At 43.3% G+C, this 24,919-nt stretch overlaps 1 protein-coding gene and 1 pseudogene across 1 annotated transcript in view; both read left to right on the top strand.

Annotated features, from left to right (window-relative positions):
* The first annotated feature begins 3,834 nt into the window (after nt 1-3,834).
* Nucleotides 3,835-3,952, top strand: LOC126337372 (5S ribosomal RNA; annotated as a pseudogene).
* Nucleotides 3,953-4,035: 83 nt separating this feature from the next.
* Nucleotides 4,036-24,919, top strand: part of LOC126335198 (uncharacterized) — a 102,896-nt gene continuing 82,012 nt past the window's right edge. Inside the window, exon 1 of the mRNA XM_049998208.1 lies at nt 4,036-4,603. The gene's annotated coding sequence lies outside the window, so the exon portion shown is untranslated. The remainder of the gene's footprint in view (nt 4,604-24,919) is intronic.

The raw sequence follows: 24,919 nt of genomic DNA on the forward strand, positions 1-24,919 counted from the left end.
TCACAGATTCCATACCGAACTTCCCAGTCTCCCACTCTACCATGTGAATTCTCTGGCCAGAGATGCTACCAGTTCTGTGTACCCATAAACTGATATTCTAATCAATAATATGAGATCTTGGATCTTTTACGAAAAAATCGGAGGAGTTTCAGTAATAATCGAGAAGGCCGATGTCTTACAAACTTCCTTGCACTATTTACATCAGTCACGCAACATTCAGCAAACAATTTCCTTACTTAGTTAGTAAGCATGACAGCGTATTAATTACCACATAAACGTCAAAGAATACATAAGCAAAGAAAGCAAACCAACAAGTAAATTGAAATTAATTTAAACGAATAATGATAGTAAAGTAATGAAAGTGTCGAAGCAGAGGAGAAGTCCACAAAAGGTGCATAAAATTATAGTCGATAGGAATTTGCAAGTCAAACAAAAATTCAAAAGGCGCTTGACAGGCCATGAGAATGGTGTTCGTCATGTGAAGCTCAATAATCAAAACAAGCCTAGAAACTATTGACATCTTCCAGCCTGTAAAATATGTAATTATTTGAAAGAATGAAACAGAAAAACACAGCAACAAAATTTCATTCTATACATGACACCTTACACAGAGCACTAAAGAATATGAGATCAGATTCTTTAATCCTAAAGTTGAAGGCAATGACTGTTTCTGTTTAACTGGGGAACAACAAAGAAGTTTAGTACTGTATTTGAAATTGCAGGGATGGGATTTTTTACTAAGCTGCTGCAATACGTAAGAGATTAGGAAACAGAAAGACAAAGCTTTATGAAAACTAAACGTAGAGCTCATAGGTGTTAAGCTCCAGAGAGAGGAGACTAAGCAACTTGGCACTGTTGAAGAAGAAGAAGGAAAAAAAAAAAAAAACCCACACAGTTCCTTGGAAGAATAAATTTATTTGAATTAAAACACGTCGTTTAAGGTTTTGAGTTTTGGTGTATATGGTTGATTTATTCTTTGATAACCTTTTGTTAGGAGTCAACAAGGCCACAGCTACGAGAATACTGGGATTTAAGAGTCAGATGTCCTATGGAGCACAGGAAAAGGTTTTTTTTCATTCCATCGTTATCTTCAGTACTAGACAGATTTAGGTAGTTTATTTGGAAAATATTGCTATCTAAAACAGCATATTCTCTTACGTGGTGTAAATTGAGCTGTAAATTCCATAGTACGTAGAAACACGATGAGACATCTGGTGGAAGATACGTAGTCCCCATTCTCTGATTCACACGTTCCTCTTGGGATCACCCACTATAATGACTAAGGCTTCAACATTCGTCAAGAACGATGGCGGCGTGAATCATACTGGATTCGGGAGAATGCGCTTGCGTTACCTGTTGTATGAATGTAGAGCTTATCTTGAATGGAAGTTCGCAGGCTGCTGTGACAAACTGTAGCAGTTCAAGGTGAGACGTATTTCGGTCTCTTCACTACTGATTATTACAGCAGACTTCAGCGTTAGAAAACAAGAAAGCAAAGTAGCTAGCAATTTGGAGGTCAGTTGGGTTCCTCGTTATCAGAGGACCAAGGGCGTTCGGTCACTGGCGTGAACGTTTTAAAATGATGACGTCCTCCTGTGTATACTGATAAATAGTCTTATGACTGCAGCAGCAGTTCGGGGTCTACGGCAGGAGGAATACAACCAAAACGTAATAACCGCATTCGTTCGCCTGCAAATTCCTCACTTGCACAAACAAGAGATCCATATTTATTATGTATTTTATTGTGAAACTACTAAGACATTAACCTCCCGATTCTTTGGGTTTGCAGCCGAGTTAATGTTAGTTTCCCCTATCAATCGTCTTCAGGTGTGACGAGTAGAATTGCGCTCAACACATGCGTATTCCTGTAGATAACAATTAAAAAGCTGTAGCGATGTGTAGAAATGACGAAGTCGGCTGCAGACGGGTAAACAGGGAGAGCGTCAGTTTTCTCAAGAAAGTCTGAAACATACTAACATTCTTTTTGCACCCTAATACGCGTTCTTATTTTCAGTAAAGCCATCGTCAGTGGCCTGAAAATAACACACTGTTTCCAACGTTGTTATATCTGAGATCCAAAACTATTTCATTTATTAAAATATTAAAATTAGATTCCTTTGCTTATTGTGTTTTCCATTAAATCTGTATTCCTAAGCCATCTTATGGTATATTATCCTCCTTCCCTGTTACATTCACGAATTACGCGTGGGAGAATGACTGTCTGGAAACATCCTTCGGATCTCAGCAGTTTTTCGTTTACATGAGGGTGTGTCATTCGCGACTTACACATCACAAGCAGTTTTATCTTTGGTACTGACTGTCCTTCACATGGAGAGCTACACAATTATGAGGTGTTGTGCCATACATTTAAATATTGTTAAAACTTGTGACTTTTGTACGCCTATATTCTTTGTTGGTGAAAGAAATACAGTGGAGAAGGAACAAATAGGGATTGAGAAATGAGGCTTTTATCCTGTGCCCAGAAAGGTGTTTATTGTGTATTAGTTCTTCGTGAATATAGTAGTTTTCCTGAAAGAAAAACCTTCATGATCTCGTATTTCATGTTCGGCCTTTGTTGCTGTTTAAGGCGGTCTGAATATAAATTCATCCCCGAAGCCACAAACAGCATATTCTAGGAAGGCTATGCTTGAAATCAAAGAGATTCAGTACATCTGAAAGAAATATTTTGAAAAACACAGCCCTCAGTCGCGAACACAAAAAAATAAATTAATTACTTAATTGTGTTCGCTACTGAGGGCAATGTTTTTTAAAAAAAATTATTATAAAACAGTCGCTGATTGACAGCCATGTTAAAAACCTTAAAGACTGTACTCTTCTCAATAACTTTTAACACATCTTGGCATTTAAAGTTCAAATGGTTCAAATGGCTCTGAGCACTATGGGACTTAACTTCTGAGGTCATCAGTCTCCTAGAACTGAGAACCACTTAAACCTAACTAACCTAAGGACGTCTCTCACACATCCATGGCCGAGGCAGGATTAGATCCTGCGACCGTAGCGGTCGCGCGGTTCCAGGCTGTAGCGCCTAGATCCGCTCGGCCACCACGGTCGACGGTATTTAAAGGGATCGTATCCAGCATTATTATCACTTTACATATATCTCAAATTTTCTTCCGTAACTTTTGGTCCTGATCTATCACAATTTATATAAAAAACACTCCATCATGTTTCCTTTCCCGTATTTCATCGTATGATATATGCAAGGCTATAAAATATGTAAAAGGAAATGATCATGAGGAAGCCCTTCTCCACTTCTAGGACTATGTATTGTACGTCCTCTGTAATTGTGCGCATATCTCAGGTATTGCACAGTTAGTATCTGTGTCTTATTTCTATGACAAAACCACAGAACTGATCATTAGTTGCAGTGTTCCATAATAAATGATTAAACTCCAAGGCAATAAACGTCACATTTACGAAGTTTTACTGTTTGAGATTTGCGGGTCCTGCGGTGAGCAGGAAACGGGAAATTCTGTACTCATTTTCCTCATTTTCGGATGGGTCTACTAGACAGACTGATGGAATTATATTTGAAGAATGTTGCGATACCTTCTTCACAAACAGTAATATCTAACTTAATTCATCATATTTTCTTAAATAGAGCAATTTGGTCTGTAAATTTCACTGTGAATAGGGATATAATGAGACATTTGGAGGCAGAAAACCTATTATCAGTCACTCTGATTCACAAGTTCCTCTATGCGTAGCCACGATTGTGGCTACGACTTTATCGTTCACGAAGTACGAACGGAAGCACTCAGCGAAGTTCATTCCGAACTTTCCAAAAATATAGCCTATACCTGAAAACGCTTTGGCAACGGCCTTGCCGCAGTGGCAACACCGGTTCCCATTAGATCACTGAAGTTAAGCGCTGTCGGGCGTGGTCGGCACTTGGATGGGTGCCCATCCAGGCCGCCATGCGCTGTTGACATTTTTCGGGGTGCACTCAGCCTCGTGATGCCAATTGAGGAGCTACTCGACCGAATAGTAGCGGCTTCGTTCAAGAATACCACCACAACGACCGAGAGAGCGGTGAGCTGACCCCAGGCCCCTCCTATCCGCATCCTCCACTGAGGATGACGCGGCGGTCGGATGGTCCCGGTAGGCCACTCGTGGCCTGAAGACGCAGTGTACTTAAAAACGCTTTAGCTATTTTTTTTATTAGAATTTAGGTATAAGGGCTGTTTGTTTATCAATATAACATCTGGAGGATGGAGCTCTTCCAAACTGTATAACCCTCAAGATCGATCTTTCGCACTGAAACACGATTTTTTTGTTAAAAACCCATACAGTGGGCAGTCTGTTGTAACGTCATCTCTTCGCACGACTCCAGAGGAGAAAGTCGCAATTTGGTTGTCAGGATGTGTGACGTAACGAATGATTATACCGTAACGGAATGCATACGGCAGCAGGGCCCATAATGAACTCGGCTCCTGGCAGTCGGAGGGTGGCGGGGGCATCGCGCATGCGCGTAGATTTGTGGCGGGAACCGTGCTGGAGAACGCGCAGCTGTCATTCGCTGCGCAGAAGGCGACGCAGAAGCACAGCAGAGGCAGCCGCGAAGACTCGAGTCTACCCACTGGTAAGTTACACACAACCAATTACAATCTCTGGACTCTGCGCAACTGTCTGTGTGTGTGTGTGTGTGTGTGTGTGTGTGTGTGTGTGTGTGTGACCCTTTTGTCGACTGATGGTAGACTTTTTTCCTGGAATTCACAGCGACTTACATATCCAGAAAAAGTTTGAATACGCAAGTTAAAGAGCTAACGCTGCATTTTATCTTGGCTTTCATATTAATTTGTTTGCCACATAGGCGGAGATTAAAAGGTTCGGAACGCATCCGCATTAGGCACAGTCTGTTTCGGCACCATAAAGCTCAACACAAGCTTTGATTCGTGACAGCTTTCCTTAGATCAAGCCTGTTAACTTTATTATTCGAACGTCAATGCTAGTTTCTTCAACAGTTGCTTCTTAGATACGAGTTAATTGTTAATATGCGTTCAGTGTATTCTCGCTGTGCGCCTTGTGCACAACTGTCAGATATTGCAAACAGCCGTGGGTGAGAAAGTGCGTGCAATGAAACCCGAAGAGATGCGTGAGTATCGAAAAGTATATGCGAATCTTTAACAAAAGTTGTGTTGCTTACCTCTTTTTTTTTCTCCCTCTATGCGCAGGTTTTCCTAGACTGTGTTCTGATGTTCCACGGGAAGTGAATAAATCTTCCGCGAAAAACTAATAATAATTTGGCGTTATTTCAAGATTTTGATGCTACTATTTTTTTAAATATGATTTTTATTTCTGTGTTATTAGTTATGATGTAAAATTGAAGTAATCACTGAACAAAACAAGTTTTCGACATTTTTAAAAATTTTATTTACCTTCAAAATAAACAAGGTCTTTCATCAAAGCACCAGGATTCCCAGAACGTTCCGCCCTGGGAACATTTTGGGGATCCCTGCTCTGCGGTGACCGTTAGTTAGTGGATTTACATCTACAGGTAGTCGTTTGGTTATATTGTGAGTCTTATTGTAGAAATCGATGTGATACTGAATACATTTTTAACAAAATGAACAGCTGAACATAACCTAGCTTTTACAGGGAAGGAATGAGGTATTCTAGCTGCGACTTAACTATTAGAATGATTTGGTAAACTCTTAAGCACACGTAAATTTTTCTAATATGTTGTGATGTTACAATTTAATCAACGAGAACTATAAATCCGTCGAGTACCAATCTGTGTTAAGTTCGCGGCTCTTTGAACAGTAATTCACTAGGAGCATATACACAAATAAACAAAACTGTAAAAAGGACATACCGTAGTACTGTATCCACCTTAATATTGTTTGACAATGAGATTTAACGTTACTCGTAATAATTAATGAAATAATTATTAGCGTTTTTCTTTGGGTTTTTTCTTGTCACACTCCTCTTCTGCGTTTCACTTGCGTAATTGTCTGATTCTTCCTCCGTTACTTGTTAAGTAAACCACTTATAGTGAAAGTATTTGTTTGACAGTGGCACCGTCTAGTCCTGCCGAAGAGTCAGAAAAACAAACAATCGACGTCTGAGGAATTTTGGGAGACCCGTCAACAGGCGGCAGATAAAGATCGGCTACAAGAGCCTCAACGATATCCTATGAAAGAAACGCTTTTTTAGAAAAACCGGAACATTCATCTGAAACTTGGAATTGTTGAATTGCAATACATTTGAAAGAAATCTGATATATTGAGGTTATTAAAGACAATTCCGGCATTTATAGTAGGAAGCTGAATGTTGACAACCATTGTTGTGTGTATGTAATAGAATGTCGAGGCGCAGAAGTGTAGTTTTCTTCGAAAATCGATACATCCTAAAGACATAATTGTATTTGTTTATTGTATTTTTGGTGTCAGTCGATACTGTTGTCTCAATTACAAATTCTTCGTGTTCGTATTTCGATCTGTTTCTTGTTTTGTATATTTTGGCCGTCTGTGGACCTCTTGGTTTCCAATGCTTACTTGAGAATCTTATTCTCCTCCCAGATCGTGTGCATCTTGTCACATATTATCTACCTGTGATTCTTGGTAAATAAAACTTAACTCTGCTTCCACGCAGTTTGTCATGGATTGTCTTAATCTATTCGGTGCTGCTGTTGTCCTGATTCCCGTCATAGATTGTTTCTGGCATGATACCAATCTCACAATGCCCTTCCTGATCTAATCTGTTAATTTCGTCACGTACTGGAAAATCGTTTTGGACAACTTGTCTTCATTCTCAGAAGATATTACAATTTCAGCTTCTTTTTGAGTATTGTCTGTAATCCTTTCACTTCGTTAGTGTAAATCTGTATTTCTACTGTCCCTCCATGTTCCATATATACTTTTATGTCTTAAACTTTTCCTCTAGGTCCTTCTTTCTTTTTCTCATATATTCGCACATCTTATTTCTTGTTTAGCTGAAGACACTCGGCCTCAGTGGTGCACTGTAATCCATAATTTTGCTTTATAATATACCGCTTGGTTATATATCTATTCTGGATTACTCTGCAGGGTACTCTCAAATTTTATGGCTCTGTCTTTGTTATCGCTTTTTTTCCAGCGTATTGGTCTGCATCTTTTCCCCCAGATAACGAACTTTACCAGCCGCTTAAGCTCACCATGTCTTGTTGTAATGCATTTTCCTCTGTGACGGTTACGTACGAACAGTTAATTGTGACTTGTGCAGGCAGCTCGCGTAGAGTTTTCCCCATACACTTTGCTTGCGAGACACGCGCGAGTCGTCATGATTTCATGTTTGTCCTAGGCTGCGGAATGCACACTGTTGCATCACTGGTCGTATGAGACGCAATATAAACATCCTATCTCAGACTCACAAGACCACCATCAAACGGTGAGACGTGCTCCGAAAGTCAAGCCACCTGTTGAGTCACATCGCGTCAGGTTCTCCGAAGCGCACAAATATTTGATCTGACTCGTACGCGCTCGTGTGACATCATCACAGAGGAGTGAATGCCAGAAATAGACTGCTAATAATTTTTTGCCATTGGTATTTTAACTTCACGGAAGGAGGCGCCTGCAAACTGTGAAAGCCGCTTTTCAGCTATGACGTAAAAAATCGAAAACATAACTCTTAAGAAGGAAAGTTCGGCCGGTATCTTATTCTTACAGTATTCGGCTTCCTTATTATGTTATGCTTTCTTTAGAACAATTAAAGAAATAACCACTCAAGTTATAAAGCATATGACATGCAGCATGTACGTTCTCGAAAACAATTTTTTTGATATGTACCTGGTGTGTTTTAGCAAGGAGGAGGAATAGAAAGAAAGTTGGCCAGTTGTGAACAGGACTTATGCACTGAGTGTTCCGCACACCCTTAATTATTTACGAATTGTAATCAATAAGTAAATGGATTTTTTAATTTCGTAGGCTTTATACGTTCGATTTTCGAATTTTTTATCTTGTTCGTACACACATTATTGATGTATGCCTGCATCTCCAGCTGTTTTGAATATTTAGCTATTGATGGCGGTCGTAAAAGTTATACATTGTTTTGAGCGCTCGGCGAACTTTTACTTTCGAAAAAGATAGATCAAAGAATTTGCATTAAATTTTGGTTGAAAAGTGGAATAAAGTGCACGATCGCATTCGAAATGTTGACTGATTTTTCGCGGATGTACTATGAGTAAAACAAGAGTTTTCGGTTGGTATAAAAGTTTCAAAAAGGATGGAGAAGACGTTGAAGACGACCAACGTCCTGGACGTCCAGTAACATTATTTAGTATTACTGACGACAGTGTGAAAGAAGTAAGGAAAAAGGTTCTGAAAAATCGCGGAATCACCATCAGAGAGGTTGGTGATGTCGGCATATTCTTTGGCTCAGGCCAAGCAATTTCTTCGGTTGTTTTTGGTATAAAACTAGCAGCAGCAAATATTGTTTAGATATTGTTGAATTTAGAGCAAAAACGACGTCGCATAGACATCGGTCGGAAATTGCCGAATTAAGTCGACAATGATCTAGAACTTCTAAAGATGGTTGTAACAGGTGGCGAAACTTGAGTATACGGGTATGACATGGAAATTAAGGCCTAATCATCCCAATAGAAACTGCCTGAAGAGCCAAGACCGAAAAAAAGTTCGACAAGATAGATTATGTGTCAAGGTCCTTCTGCTTTCTTCGATTACAGTGGGACAGGCATTTGAGTGGTCGTACGGTCAGTAAGAAACTCTACCTGGAAGTTGTGCGCCGTTTGCTTGAACCAGTCCGAAGAAAACGACCAGAATTGTCCCGAAACAACTTGCGAAAATTGTATCATGATAATGCAGCCGCTCACACCTCAATGATAGTTCGTGATTTTTTGGCGAAAAACAAAACCGTTGTGCTGCCTCAGCCACCTTATACGCCATATTTGGCCCCCAGCGATTTCTTTCCATTCCTGACGCTGAAGAGAACCATGAAAGGACGTCATTCTGCCACCATTGATGAGATTAAAACGGAATCGCTGAAGGAGCTGAACACAATAAGGAAAAGTGAGTTCCAGAAATGCTTCCAGGGTTGGAAAAAAGCGCTGGCACAAGTGTGTTACATCTGAAGGGTCTGAAGGGGATTGCTTTGAAGGGGACAAAGTTGATGATAATGAATAAAAGTTCTTTAAGAAAAACAAAAATTCTAGTTACTTTTGCGCGTGGCTCACCCCGTCTAAGGTTCGAGTCCTCCCTCGGGAATGGGTGTGTGCATCGTCCTTAGCTAAATTTAGTTTAAGTTAGATTAAGTAGTGTGTAAGCTTACGGACCGATGACTGTAGCAGTTTGGTCCCATAAGGCCTTACCACAAATTTCAAAACTTCCAGTTACTCTCTTATCACATCTCGTATGTAGACAATTTACTCACCCCGCGAATCGAGTATCTCGAAGATTATTGCCTGTTATCGTCGTTGAAACTGGCAAGATATCGATCCCAGGGATTCCAAGACTTAGAAAAATGTTTTATATTCAAGTTTGAGCTCGGATAAAAGATGACCAAAGAAATATTTTTTCGTGTTTTATAATTGCAAATTAATAATTTCCTGATTTGTTTTCTTTGGTTGTAGTGTGAAAGCTTTAAGATTGTACGTCAACGGGAAGTACCCTATAGGTTTCGATCAGTGGGTTTACGAGTATCCAAATATGTGACAAATGGCTGTATCTTGTAATTGCATTGACTTAGAAGCTCAAGGGACAATAGACTTAATATGTGGCACAAATATCAACTTGATATGTTTACCCGTTCTGAGAAAAAGGGTTTTGAACTGTCGGACAGACAGACAGACAGACAAACACTGGCAGATGGACAGCAAAGTGATGCTAGAAGGGCTCTGTTTTTACCGATGGTTGTACGGAACCATAGAGACAGACGATGGAGACGATCAAACTTGCTGACGATTTGAGGGAGGAATGTCTTACCAAGAATAGTAAGAAGTACGACATAGTTGAACACGTGTTTTGGCCGTTTCTCATAAGAAGAGTGAAAATGGAGAACGTAATTGCCAAATCTGACGTTTGTCAAAGAATGGACAAATAATATATCTATGTTTCCACATGACGATTTTGTATCTAAAAAAAATTAGTAAGATATTCTGATGCCGCAAAATTATACTGCGCACCGCATCACCGCAGAAATAGTGCGAGACATTAGAAAATAAATACTTTAAATAAGAACATTCAAATTGGCGAATTGTTCTCGGGCTTCCAGCCGGGTGGCGGTGTCTTCACATTCAAATTGCCTTACCAGTAATTTGTCATGTCTTGGTGTCAGTAAGTAAGTTTCTACTAGCTGATTCTTGAAAAGAAAAAATGAGCAATCGAACACCGTTAGTACTGCTATTTATTTACATCAACAGCGTGATTACAGGTTTCGAACCGTTACGTTTATCTCAGACGGCTGTTATAGTGTTGTTTGCGTCAATTGTTGAAAACTACCAGACAAAACTAATGTAAACAAGAACTAACCTACTGTCAACGCGATCAGCCTCCTGAAGATATACCTGTCAGTTCGAATCCGGTAATGAAGCCAATAGTGTAAATAAATAGCATTATTAACGATGTTTGGTTCTTGTTTTCTTCTTTGAAAGAATCAGCTTGTATTTTGTACACATCCACAGTCTCAAAAAGGTCAACTTTCGACAAAATAGCAGGGAGAAAGGTTCTGTTCCCAGTGCCACTAAAACCGAGATATTATTTTTTTATGTGATAAAAGTGGAGAAATACAGCATTAGGTTTTTAACTAGTAGAATTATACTCAACAAAAACCACTTCACCTATCTTTGAGGTACAGCTTGGCAGAAGGACCATGTACTATCTGCTAACGCGCGTTTCAAACACTTTCTCCATGGTTTTGCACCTGGATCAATTCAAGGGACATGCGACAGAGTATCGACAATATGACAACAGTGAAAACGAGTTTTCCCTAAAAAAAAGCGTTGGAATATTTACCACTTCCACTCTTCATATGTCACTGCAGTTCCAAAGAATTTTAAAACTGTGAATTCATACTTTCTTTGTGTCAGTATTTACTTTGTATGCCGCGCGTTCATTTCTCAATTTGGTCCGCAGAAACTCCGATATAGTAACTACAGGTGTTATTTTTCTTCTTGTAGTTTTGGTAGCTCCAAGTTACGTCACTCCAATATTCGGCCAACGATGGTGCGAGAGTATCCTCCTGCCTAGAAATATCATGAAATGTCACGGTAACACTTTATTTCTTATCCTGAATGCAGTCAGGTACCTTCTCGGATTTACAGCAGCGCGAAAGCGGTACGCAGATGGCCATCAAACTCCAGTGGCAGAGCTAGAAGTGGCAGAGTCGGCATTGGAGACAACTGAAACTAAACTAAACTCCGTTCGATCAGGCCTTGGAAGACCCAAGGGTACCGACTGGCCGCCGTGTCATCCTCACATCACAGGCTACACTGGATGCGGATGTGGAGGGGTATGTGGCCAGCACACCGCTTTTCCGACCGTATGTCAGTTTACGAAACCGGAGCCGCCACTTCTCAGTCAAGTAGCTCCTCAGTTTGCCTGCTGAGTGAACTCCGCTTGCTAATATCGCACGGCATACCGGATGGTTACCCATCCAAGTGCTATCACAGCCCGACACTTCCGTGATCTGACTGGAAATTGTGTTACCACTGCGGCAAGGCCGTTGGCCATTGGAGAAAACACGGTGTCGAATATAGAGTCCTGATCAAAGCTAGCCAACTTATGCTAGTAATAAGGATTTAAAAAATGGTTCAAATGACTCTGAGCACTATGGGACTTAACATCTGAGGCCATCTGACCCCTAGAACTTAGAACTACTTAAACCTAACTGTGCTAAGGACATAACACACATCCATGCCTGAAGCAGGATTCGAACCTGCGACCGTAGCAGTGGCACGGTTCCAGACTGAAGCGCCTAGAACCGCTCGGCCACTCCACCTGGCTGACAAGGGTCCCACAGTAAATGCGCCAAGGAAATCAGATTTTGGCAGTGGTTAGGCCCAAGAATGGCGGTTATGTGCTGCCGAAACTACTCGTCTGAGAGAGTAAAGACATTCTCGAGATACAGCTGTGATGGTACTTTTTGTCATATACTGGAACTCGTATTTGTATTCAAAACCTACCAACTTCATACACAGAATCGTAAGGCTCATTTGTGTAGATTTACAATTGCCGTAACTTTAATACGTCCACAATATGTTAGTCCTGTCAAGCATGAACAGGAAAGTAGTGGAAAAAGTCCCACATTATAGTGAGTCATCAGACGAAAATTGTTTACCTCCAGACATGATCTGAAGAAGAGTTTGAAGAAAAAAATGGTTCAATGTTCAGCTGAAAACCATGAGAAAAAATTATGGCAAAGACGTAGCTATGGCCCGCATCTCGTGGTCGTGCGGTAGCGTTCTCGCTTCCAGCTCCCGGGTTCCCGGGTTCGATTTCCGGCGGGGTCAGGGATTTTCTCTGCCTCGAGATGGCTGTGTGTTGTGTGTTGTCCTTAGGTTAGTTAGGTTTAAGTAGTTCTAAGTTCTAGGGGACTGGTGACCACAGATGTTAAGTCCCATAGTGCTCAGAGCCATTTGAACGTAGTTATGTTTAAAGTCAACAAGCAGGGAAAAAAATGAAATCAGGTTTTGCGAAACATGTCTCTTCTGTACACAATCTTTGTTGTTCATAGCAAAATAACTCAGTTATTAATGTGGTACAGATTTATTTTACCCTTGTTATGTTAGTGAATGTCATGTGTAGACATAAACCGGAAATATCTTAAAATTATGTATTGTTTAGCTTCATTCATACGCATGTCAAAAACGTTATAAAAACGTCATGCCGCAGGAGTGCCGAATATTATAGTTCTCCTTAGGTACATTTTGTAATCATTCTAAAAGATGAGTTATGCTGTTGTGGAATGATTATTAAATATAAAAAAAATTTGGAAGTGACAGAATATTGTTTTGAGGATGTCAAACTAAGCACCTTTCGGCCGTCAATTTTCAACGTTATTTTATTAGGCACTCAGTTGTGGCGCTTTATTACGCCATCCTCAGGCCCCTGACCGATGTGTAGGAATAATCTACGTCGCTTGTGATCGAAGCAGGGGTCAGCAACACTGATATTAGTAGATATCTACTTGCTGTAGTGACCACTTCAAATATCACCCGCCGTTAAAAGTGGACATACAGAGAATATTGTTTTATTCGCATTTTTCACATAATTAGTTGACAGTTCAAATGTCAAATGTAGATAGAATAAAGGAGAAAGAAGTATGGGGAAAATTTTTATTGCAAGACTAGGTATACTGGCGCATGATATGACGAAACAGCTGTGACTATAAATACGTAGGCTTTCGCGGTCAGGGTCAGTCTCGTTAAAATCCTTCTGGGTGTACTGTCGAGTCATCTTATAAATGTTAAAATACTGAAATAACTGTGCAGCGACCTTCCTCAAAGGCGTAGATTAATTTAGCTGGGAGGGGGACCGGCGGGGGTGGGGGTGGGGGGTGGGGGGGAAGTCTGCAGCTGCAATATACTATGTTTCCAACTGCATCATAAAACCAACGACGTCAAAGTTTTTAGATTTTTATTACCCGTAAAATACGACGAACTGGTGCTAGGGGAGAGGCAGGAGATATATGGCAGACTATTCGTGGGTTACATGGCTTCCTGGCAATTATCTAGTCCACTGCGAATCGGCGACAAGCTTTCGAGCGCCGTGCTTAGCTGCTTTCAGTCGCTGAAAAATCACGCCGACTCTGCGTGTACTGTTTGTTTACAAAGCCGTTCGCTGTAGTGTGCCGTGGGGCCTCTGCCATGCGTCGTATCAGGACCGTTGGCAACGAGGACGCCGGGACCTTGCAGCCGTCGTCTCTGTTGACCTTACAGGCTGCCTAGGAGGATTTTAATGAGCTGTGACTAGTCAAACTCAGTGGTGTAATGGGCGGGCGAAAGGCGCTTCGGCGACTTACGTGTCCCTAACCTACGAAAGCTAAAAGTACCTAGGAATGACGCTACAGATGACAGATCATACACACATTTTCCGAGCGATGGAGGCAACTTCTGAGATTAAAAAAAAAAAAAAACTGAATCTACTGCCCGTAAGAACAGGCATAAGACTGTTCCACGTAAAGGTCGCAGCCGTTGCGCAATACGACATACGTGGAGACACCTCACTTGCTCAACTCTCAAACGACTAGTGGATGACTGCCTCCGACATCAAAATAATGGTACGCTATTCAAAATTCACGTAAAGCAAAATAACCTATATCTTGGCAGACGCAACATTTACATGAAAACTTCACAATCTACCTGATACTATGTGGCGATTCCGCAGCTCGTGGTCTCGCTTCCCGAGCGCGGAGTCCCGGGTTCGATTCCCGGCAGGGTCAGGTATTTTCACCTTCCTCGAAATGACTGGGTGTTTGTGTTGTCATCATCACTCATGAATGTGGCGAGTGTGGACTGAGCAAAGGTTGGGAATTTGTACGGGCGCTGATAACCGCGCAGTTGAGCGCCCACAAACCAAACATCATCATTGTCGTCGGTATGTGGCGGAGAGTACTTCTGGTATCACTAACTAATCCTGCCTTCCCCGTTCCATTCGCGAATAGTGCGTGGGAAGAATGACTGTCTTTAAATCCCCGCATTAGCTCTAATTTCTCAAATTTTCAAGCTTCCCGCCTCTTAAAGGCCTCGATGTCTTCCTTCAATCCGACCTGGTGCGGATTCCAAAGTCTCGAAGAGTACTCAAGACTAGGTTGCAGCAGCGTCCTATATGCGGTCTCCTTTGCAGGTGAACCAGACTTTCCTAAAATTCTCCCAATGAACCGAAATCTACAATTCGCCTTCCCTACCACAGTTCTCACATGCTCGTTTCATTTCATATCGGTTTGCAACGTTACGCCCACATATTTAAACGACTCTACTGTGTCAAGCAGGACACTGGTAATATTGTAACCGAATATTACAGGTTTGTTCTTCCCACTCATCCGCATTAACTTACTTTTTTTTCACATTTAGAGCTAGCTGCCATTCGTCACACCGACCAGAAATTATGTCTAAGTCGTCTTGTATCTTCATACAGTCTCTCAACGTAGACACCTTACCGTAGACCAGGGCATCTCAGCAAACAATCTCAGATTGCTGCCCACCGTGTCCGCCAAATCATTTATGTACATGGAGAACAACAGCTGTCCTATCACACTTCCCTGGGGGTCTCCTGACAATACACTTGTCTCTTACGAACACGGCCGGCCGCGGTTGCAAGTTCGAATCCTGCCTCGGGCTTGGATGTGTGTGATGTCCTTAGGTAAGTTAGGTTTAAGTAGTTCTAAGTTCTAGAAGACTGATGACATCCGATGTTAAGTCCCACAGTGCTCAGAGCCATTTGAACTATTCTTATGATCACGCGCCTTCGAGGACAACATACTGTGTTCTGTTACTTAAGAGGTCTTCGAGCCACTCCCATATCTGTGAACTTATTCCATACGATATTGCATTCATTAACAGCCTGCAATGGGACACAGCGTCAAATGCTTTCCGGAAATCTTGAAATATGGGATCTGCCTGTTGCCCTTCATCCTCACTTAGTTCGCAGTACATCATGTGAGAAAAGGGGAAGCCGAGTTTCGCACGAGTAGTGCCTTCTAAAACCATGCCCATTCGTGGACATAAGCTTCTCACTCTCAAGAAAGTTTAATATATTCGAACTAAGAATATGTTCAAGGATTCTGCAGCAAACCGAATTTAGAGATATTGGTCTGAAATTTTGCGGGTCCATACTCTTACCCTTCTTATAATACTGGAGTCACCTGCGCTTTTTTCGAGTTTCTTGGGACTATCTGCTGGGCGAGATATTCAATATAAATACAGGCTAGGTAAAGGGCCAATGCTGCAGAGTACTCTTTGTGAAACCGAATCGAGATTCCATCCGGACCTGGTTAGTCCTAGATATTGTGCAGCTCGTTTATTTATTTCGATATGAACGGTTATGTCTGCAGCTTCTTACTGGACGTCCTCAATTCGAACTATCATCGGGTCACCTCTAATGTATGTTTTTTGTAGTAAGAAGGACCATCTATGAAAGTCGAGATCCTTTGCAGCTAACAACTTAGAGATTTCTACTATACTGCATCACCAACAGAAGTAGGCTTTTGGAAGGCTAGTTTCTGTAGCCGTAGTATGTTCCACCCAAGTTATTCTAAATTTAATTACTTTTTTCCAAGGTGTGTATTCCGGGTTCGCTGAATTCGTTCTAAGTGGCAAAAAAGATCGTTCCTAATTCCCTAAATGACCTTTAGCAAACACGAATTTCGTTTTTCATATTATGTTAATCTAAAAAGTACATGTCTGAAACAAGCAACTTTTCTTTCATAATACTCTTTCTTCGCACTGTGCTGCATACCAGGAGAAATTGGGATTTGATATTCACTGATCCATATTTTTTCGTATGTTAATAAATGTTTGCCCTACATTTAGAAAGCCTATATACTGTTGAATGGTCTCCACACACACACTTGTCAGCCTGACGAAACTGCAGGCAAATTTACAAACGTGTCTTATCATATTCGAGGTTCCCGAATGAGTGATAAGTAACTTTCTATACAGTTTGCATTGCGAGACACCAACCGTTTCATCTGAAGCCGCCTCATAAACACACGACAACTTTTTCATTGCTGGACTTGGTCTGTTGGGCTCTTGACTGGTGTGCGTACCCCAATTCTTAACTTCTCCTCATTCTCTTTTGAGTCTGGTTCCTTCACTTTGCTACTTCCACCGTTATGAAAAATGATCTGCAGTGAAACTAACTGCGCAAACATACGTCTGGGTATTCTGCAGTCATGTTGGATTGATAGTACAACTTGTTCTCAGGTTCAGCAGGCTGGACGGATCCCATGAAGCTTGCCAGGCTTGCGGAAACCCAAGATGGCCTACTTTAACCACTGTGCATATGTACTCTTGTGTCTCCGTCTCGGCGATAGGGGCAGGGCAAGCCTGAAAGGAAAGGAGAATTTGTACACCGCTGACACACACACACACACACACACACACACACACACACACACACACAGAGAGAGAGAGAGAGAGAGAGAGAGAGAGAGAGAGAGAGAGAGACAAAGTCCTCAGAGCAAAAATCCGTGACGCGGGACGGAAATCGATCTCGGGACCTCGTAACAGAGTGTCAGCAACGCTAACCGCAAGACCACAAGCTGCTGACGGTAATACTGTGTACCTTCGCAAACATGACACCGACTCGAGGAATATTTGACTAATAGAGCCCACTGCGTTGTACTGAACGGCGAATGTTCCATGGAAATGAAAGTAACATCAGGTGTCACCGAAAAAAGCGTAATTTTTAAAAAAAATAGAGAATGTCCTCCCTAAGAGGAGCTTTTTCTCTATAGTTGCGGCAGATATTGGCAATTTCGTTTCGCATTGTGTTGCTGGAATCAGCTCAAGCAAATATTCCGCATCACGTCTTTCATGCGAAGCTCAGAGTCGACGGAAAGCGTCGGTATGTTTCCCGCTACAAACAAAATGATAATTAAAGCAAAATTTACTTGCCCACTCCATAGAGCGGACACAAAACAGCCTAGTGGGATATTCGTTTTATCCATATGTATTAACAGGGACAATAGAACACGAAGAGTAACCGGTACTCCGACAGCGACTCGGGTACCGCCCTGGTACCGCCGGGCAGCAGCGCATAATTCAAGTTCCTCTTTCAAAACGCTATAGAAAAGAAGCACTGATCAGAATGACGTCAAATTTGAACAGCATATTATTGAGGCAGGAAGAAACGTCACTGATGGTGCTGTAATTGTCAGAATTTGCTCGCCAACCGACGCGCGCCGGCCGCTGTGACCGAGTGTTTCTAGGCTCTTCAGTCCGGAACCGCGCTGCTGCTACGGTCGCAGGTTCGAATCCTGCCTCGGGCATGGATGTGGGTGATGTTCTTAGGTTAGTCAGGTTTAAGTAGTTTTAAGTCCTAGGGGACTGGTGACCTCAGATGTTAATTTCCATAGTGCTCAGAGCCATTTGAAGAAACCTCCGGAACTCAGCTGTTCCTCAGTTTGCGTCCAAGACACCCAACACGACGGTTTCGATCCACGAAGAATCGAGCACTTCCGGTAAATCTCCTCTACAAGAACGGGGACTGTGCGCCTGTAGCCCTGCAATAGTTCCGACACTCAGGGGTATGAAAAAAAGGCGTTGATTCGATGTCTGCTAAAGGTCTGGAGAAAATAATTACAAAATTCGGAAAGACAAGTTCAGTGGAGCAAAGGAAGGAAAACAATCCATCTGACGACTGTTGAAGATGTGGCCACTGCACTGTAGTGTGGAAATATGCAGTGCATGGGGAATTGCCCGAACACCGGACATCCCTGCGAGCGCGGTGCATAAAATCCTACGAAACAGTGTGAATTGATAGCCATACAAAATCACCTGTGTTGGCGAGTTGCTTCCTGCTGACCTGTCAGCCAGACAAACGTTCGCACTGGAATTTCTTGCTCACATGGAAGTGGACAATGAATGAGCATGTAACATTTTGCGGACAGACGTATCCCATTTCCATCTTCAAGGACATGTCAATAAGCACAACTGCAGAATATGGGCATCGGAAACTCCTCGCGCACATCAGCCAGTACATCTTCATTCTGTAAGGGTGACTTTGTGATGTGAGTTGACGGCATCGTTGGTCGTAGGGCTGTATTTTTTCGAGAAGATGAGTCCTGTTATCTGTACCGCCAACTGGCAAACGCTATGAGAGGTGTTTGCTCGCCAACTTCATTCCATCTCTTTCACAACGTGGACGTGTGAGTAGGATCATTTTTAAGCAAGATGGCGCTCGTCCACATATTGCAGAGCCAGTGAAGAGACTGCTGCAGAGGCATTTCGGAAACACTTGAATTATCAACTGCCATTTCCCTACATCCTGGATCAGATCATGTGATCTTAATGCATGTGACTTCTGGTTGTACAGTAAGCCCTCCAAATACGAAGGTAGCTGATCTGAAGGCACGCATTCCGAACGTGACCCCGGAGAAACAAGATCTGTTGTGGAATTTTCGCGATTTCAACTTTAGGCAGAAAACGCTGGACAGCCTATTGAACATGTCTTGCGCCAGTCTCACGTCAATTAGAAACAATGTCATTTTGTATTTTATGTGGTTTTTGACAGCAAGACAGTTAAAAGCCTATTTTTCCAACCTTTGTGATATGTCCTTGCGTGGTGGATGAGCTTTACGGATGTTCTAATATAAAACTCAGACCATAGTATGGTATTGCCATTCATTCGTCATTTGTAGGCGACCCCCTTCACGTTAAGTCAAATTTGTGGTTTTTTTTCGGCGACGTTTCCTCTGCGTCAGTAATGTGCTGTTCAGTTTGACATCATTCTGTAGTTCTCTTTCTACAGAGTCTTGAAATAGGATCTTTAATAAGACACCCCTATAAACGATTTATCAGGAGTTGGTTCAAATGGCTCTGAGAACTATGGGACATAATATCTGAGGTCACCAGTCCCCTAGAGCTTAGAACTACTTCAATTTAACTAACCTAAGGACATTACACACATCCATGCCCGAGGCAGGATTCGAACCTGCGACCGTAGCAGTCGCGCGATTCCCGACTGAAGCGCCTAGAACCGCTCGGCCACACTGGCCGGCTTATCAGGAGTGAAAGTGATAATTAAATCAATACCGTACACTGCCAACAGCCGATGATATACATCAACGGGGACAGTTGAAAACGTGTCCCCCGACCGGGACTCGAACCCGGGATCTCCTGCTTAAATGGCCGACGCTCTATCCATCTGAGCCACCGAGGACACAGAGGATAGTGTGATTGCAGGGATTTATCCTTTGCACGCTCCCCGTGAGACCCACATCCCCAACTTAACGTCTACACACTACATTCGTAGTGCCACTGCCCATTACACTCATTACTCGCGGCAGACTATCTTACCGACTCCCGTAAGAGTTCGGACAACGCGTGTGCATCCGCACAGAAGAAGAAGGTCAATGGCCTGTTAGCCTTAACTGTATGAAGATGGTATCTGTTCTTTCGGACATGTCCAAAAGAACAGATACCATCTTCATATATTTATCGGGGGGAGGGAGGGGGGGGGGCGAGCAGCCTAAGACTGTTCGCTGACGATGCCTTTGTGTGCATGAAATTATTATAGCTGGACGGTCGTAAGGAACTGCATAAAGACCTCAACAATTAAATGTTGATGAACGCAGAATAATGCCTGTGACAAGTAGAAAGGAAAGTAGAGCATCTGATTGCAAGAGTAGCGGTAAACATTTGAGCACTTCATATCGTGTAAGTAGTTACAGGGACGTCTAAGAAGCGATATGACACGGGATGATCAAGCAAAAACAGTATGAGGGCCAATGTAAGACTAAGATTAGTTGGAAGGATTCTGGGAAAGCGCAGTGTATCTGTAAAGTAAATCACATTCAACACGCTAGTGCAACCAATTCTAGAGTACTGTTCCAGTATATGATGCGCTTATCAAGTACAACGAAAATGCTCGGAGAACTTATAATTTGAATACTTGGAGGAAAGACGACGCAGCTCTCGCCAATACCTGTTGGCTAAGTTTAAGGAACCTGTGTTTTAAGACGACTGTGAGACCTCTATACTGTCGTCACTGTACAGTGCAGCGCCAAAGAAACAGTGTAGGCATACGTATTCAAATACAAAGATGTATAAACAGGCACATTACGGCGATGAGGTCGGCAACGCTTTTATAAGACAAGTGTCTGGCGCAGTTGTTAGACCGGTTACTGCTACTACAATGGCATGTTATCGAGATGTGAGTTTGAACGTGCGAGCGATAGAACACAGCATCTCCGAGGTAGTCATGAAGTGGGGATTTTCCCGTAGGACCATTTCACGAGTGTACCGTGAATATCAGGAATGCGGTAAAACATCAAATCTCCGACATCGCTGCCGCGGCAAAACATCCTGCAGGGACCAACGACGACTGAAGAGAATCGTTCAACGTGACAGAAGTGCAACCCTTCCGTAAATAGCTGCAATTTCAGTGCTGGGCCACCAACAAGTGTCAGCGTGCGAACCATTCAAAGAAACATCGTCGATATGGACTTTCGGAGCCGAAGGCCCACTCGTGTACTCTTGATGAATGCACAACACGAAGTTTTATGCCTCGCCTGGGTCCGTCAGTACTGACGTTGGACTGTTGACGACTGGAAACATTTTGCCTGGTCGAACTAGTCTCATTACAAACTGTATAGAGCGGATTGACGTGTACAGGTATGGAGACAACCTCATGAATCCTTGGAACCTGCATGTCAGCAGGGGACTGTTCAAGCTAGTGAAGGCTTTGTACTGCTGTGGGGCGTGTGCAGATTTAGTGATTATGGGACCCCTGATATCACTCTGACAGGTGACACGTACGTAAGCATCCTGTCTGATCACCAGCATCCATTCCAGTCCATTGTGCATTCCGACGGACTTGGGCAATTCCAGCAGTACAGTGCGACACGCCACACGTCCAGAATTGCTACAGAGTGGCTCCAGGAACACTCTTCCGAGTTTAAACACTCCCGCTGACCATCCAACTCCCCAGACATGAGCATTATTGAGCGTATCTGGGATACCTTGCAACGTGCTGTTCAGAAGAGATCTCCACCCCCTCGTACTCTTACGGATTTATGGACAGCGGTGCAGTTATGGTCAGTTGCCCCCAGCACTACTTCAGACATAAGTCGAGTCCATGCCACGTCGTTTTCAGGCACTTCTGCGTGCTCGCTGGACCCCCTACATGATATTAGGCAGATGTACCAGTTTCTTTGGCTCTTCAGTGTACACCGTGTGCAGGAGTCACGAGAATAAGATAAGAGAGATTAGGGCACGTACAGAGGCAGTTAGACAGCCATTTTTCCCTCTCTTAATGAGCGAATGGAACAAGAAAGGAAACTGCTAATATTGGTCCGATGCACCCTTCGCCACGCACTATACAGTGGCTTGCGGAGTATTTGCGTGTGACGAATCGTAACAATTGTGACAGCTGCGGAAGCGCGACAGGTCAGTGCCCTCGCTTATCCGTGGCGATCGCTGCTGCTAACTAGTATCTGCTAGCAGCTCATTGTACAAGGTCGCAAGCACGTAGTAGGCCGGCCGTGGGAGCAGCGGATACGCGCCCACGAGTCGCCCTGACGTTACCGCCTGGGCTCGGCGCGCAAAGTGTCTCCGGCGGCGTGGGCAACGGAGCTGTGGCCGCGGTATCGACTGGCAGCAGGCGCTGCGCGGGGTGTGGCGGTGGGTGGGCGTGGCGCGTCTCAGACGCGCCGAACTGCGTCGCGCCGTTCCGGGAAAAGGCTGGCTGAGACCTGGGGCCGCTTAAAGGGGAGCCCTGATGCGTGGGCAGGGGAAACCCTACAGGAACAACACGGTAGCCACGTGCGACATTTACGCACCCCTATTCAGCAAGTCCCTTACTTTGAGTGGCGGAGGGTATTTTGTCCATCGCTACCACTTCCCTCTTTTCCTGTTTCAGTCAAAAATGGTTTGCGAGAAGAACAGTTTGCTGGTAAGCCTCAGTGTGAGCTCGAATGTCTCTAATTTTATCTTCATGGTCTTTTTGCGATGTATACGCTAAGGTGACAATATTAATCGGGTACCTCTTAATATCGTGTCTGTCCTCATTTTCCTCGGCGTAGTGCAGCAGCTCGACGTGATACGGAGTGAACAAGTCGGCTCAAGCCCCCTATAGAAATACTGAGCCCTGCTGCCCCTATACCCGTCCATAATTGCGGAACTATTGCCGCTGCAGGATTTTGCACACGAAATGATCTCTCGATTATGTTCCACGAACGTTCGATGGATTCAAGTAGAGCGATCTGCCAAATCAATCGCTTGATCTGTCCAGAATGTTCCTCAAACCAGTCGTGAATAATTGTGGTCTGGTGAAGTGTCACATTGCTCAAAATGGTTCAAATGTCTCGAAGCACTGTGGGACTTAACATCGGAGGTCATCAATCCCCTAGACTTAGAACTGCCTAAGGACATGACACACATCCATGCCCGAGGCAGGATTCGAACCTGCGACAGGAGCAGCAGCGCCGTTCCGGACTGAAGGGTCTAGAATCGCTCAGCCATGGCACATTATCTACATCTACATCTACATCCATACTCCGCAAGCCACTTGACGGTGTGTGGCGGAGGGTACCTTGAGTACCTCTATCGGTTCTCCCTTCTATTCCAGTCTCGTATTGTTCGTGCAAAGAAGGACTGTCGGTATGCCTCTGTGTGGGCTCTAATCTCTCTGATTTTATCCTCATGGTCTTATCCCGACATATACGTAGGAGGGAGCAATATACTGCTTGACTCCTCGGTGAAGGTATGTTCTCGAAACTTCAACAAAAGCCCTTACCGAGCTACTGAGCGTCTCTCCTTCACAGTCTTCCACTGGAGTTTATGTATCATCTCTGTAACGCTTTCGCGATTACTAAATGCCGCCATCCATAAAAATTCCATTGTTGTTTGGGAACACGGATTCAATGAATGGCTGCAAATGTTCTCCAAGTAGCCCAAAATGACCATTTCACATGACCATTTCCAGTCAATGGCCTGTTCAGCTGGGCCAGACGACCCCGTATATTCCATGTAAAAACAACCCACACCATCAAGCAGCCTTCACCAGTTTGCACAGTGCCTTGTTCACAATTTGACCCAAGGCTTCGTGGGAAGGGACTATAATCAGCTTGATGCGTATGGGTAGAACGGTTCACACATGTCCTATTATTTTTAACTGCTTCGAGGTGGATGGAGGAACTATGACAGTGCAAAGAAATTAGTGACACACAAATATGTACTTTATTGCACTGCGATACTTGACTAAGGATGTACAGCATATCGTTGGATGTGTTTGTGCACTGGTACAACTAAGCAGTGGCCTGTCAAGGCGTGCGTTACTAAATACAGTATCCACAAGACTAGGTCCGTCCTGAGCATCACACTGTCAATCTTTGCAGTAAACACTTGTTATGCTAAGGCTACAGGCGACTGCGCTTGTAGACTGAGTCTCCTCTATGAACTGTAACTACGAACTCCAACCCTGTAACTGCGTACTAGAACTGTCGTACGCCAATGCCGAACATGAACCACATTACTGCCTGTGGCCGGCGCTTATCATAACACGGAAGTCCATTCCATTGGCGGCGGCGCGAAGATTGGTGATTGGGTCGCGCCTGTGGTTGGCGGAGAACTGTAGGAATCAGCATGGGTTTCGAAAAAGACGGTCGTGTGAAACCCAGCTCGCGCTATTCGTCCACGACACTCAGAGGGCCTTAGACACAGGTTCACAGGTAGATGCCGTGTTTCTTGACTTCCGCAAGGCGTTTGACACAGTTCCCCGCAGTCGTTTAATGAACAAAGTAAGAGCATACGGACTATCAGATCAATTGTGTGATTGGATTGAGGAGTTCCTAGATAACAGAACGCAGCATGTCATTCTCAATGGAGAGAAGTCTTCCGAAGTAAGAGTGATTTCACGTGTGCCGCAGGGGAGTGTCATAGGACCGTTGCTATTCACAATATACATAAATGACCTTGTGGATGATATCGGAAGGTCACTGAGGCTTTTTGCAGATGATGCTGTGGTGTATCGAGAGGTTGCAACAATGGAAAATTGTACTGAAATGCAGGAGGATCTGCAGCGAATTGACGCAATGTGCATGGAATGGCAATTGAATCTCAATGTAGACAAGTGTAATGTGATGCGAATACATAGAAAGATAGGTCCCTTATCATTTAGCTACAAAATAGCAGGTCAGCAACTGGAAGCAGTTAATTCCATAAATTAGGAGTGATTTAAAATGGAATGATCATATGGAGTTGATCGTCGCTAAAGCAGATGCCAGACTGATATTCATTGGAAGA

This window comes from Schistocerca gregaria, chromosome 2, assembly GCF_023897955.1.
Source record: "Schistocerca gregaria isolate iqSchGreg1 chromosome 2, iqSchGreg1.2, whole genome shotgun sequence".
Classification (NCBI taxonomy): Eukaryota; Metazoa; Arthropoda; class Insecta; order Orthoptera; family Acrididae; genus Schistocerca; species Schistocerca gregaria.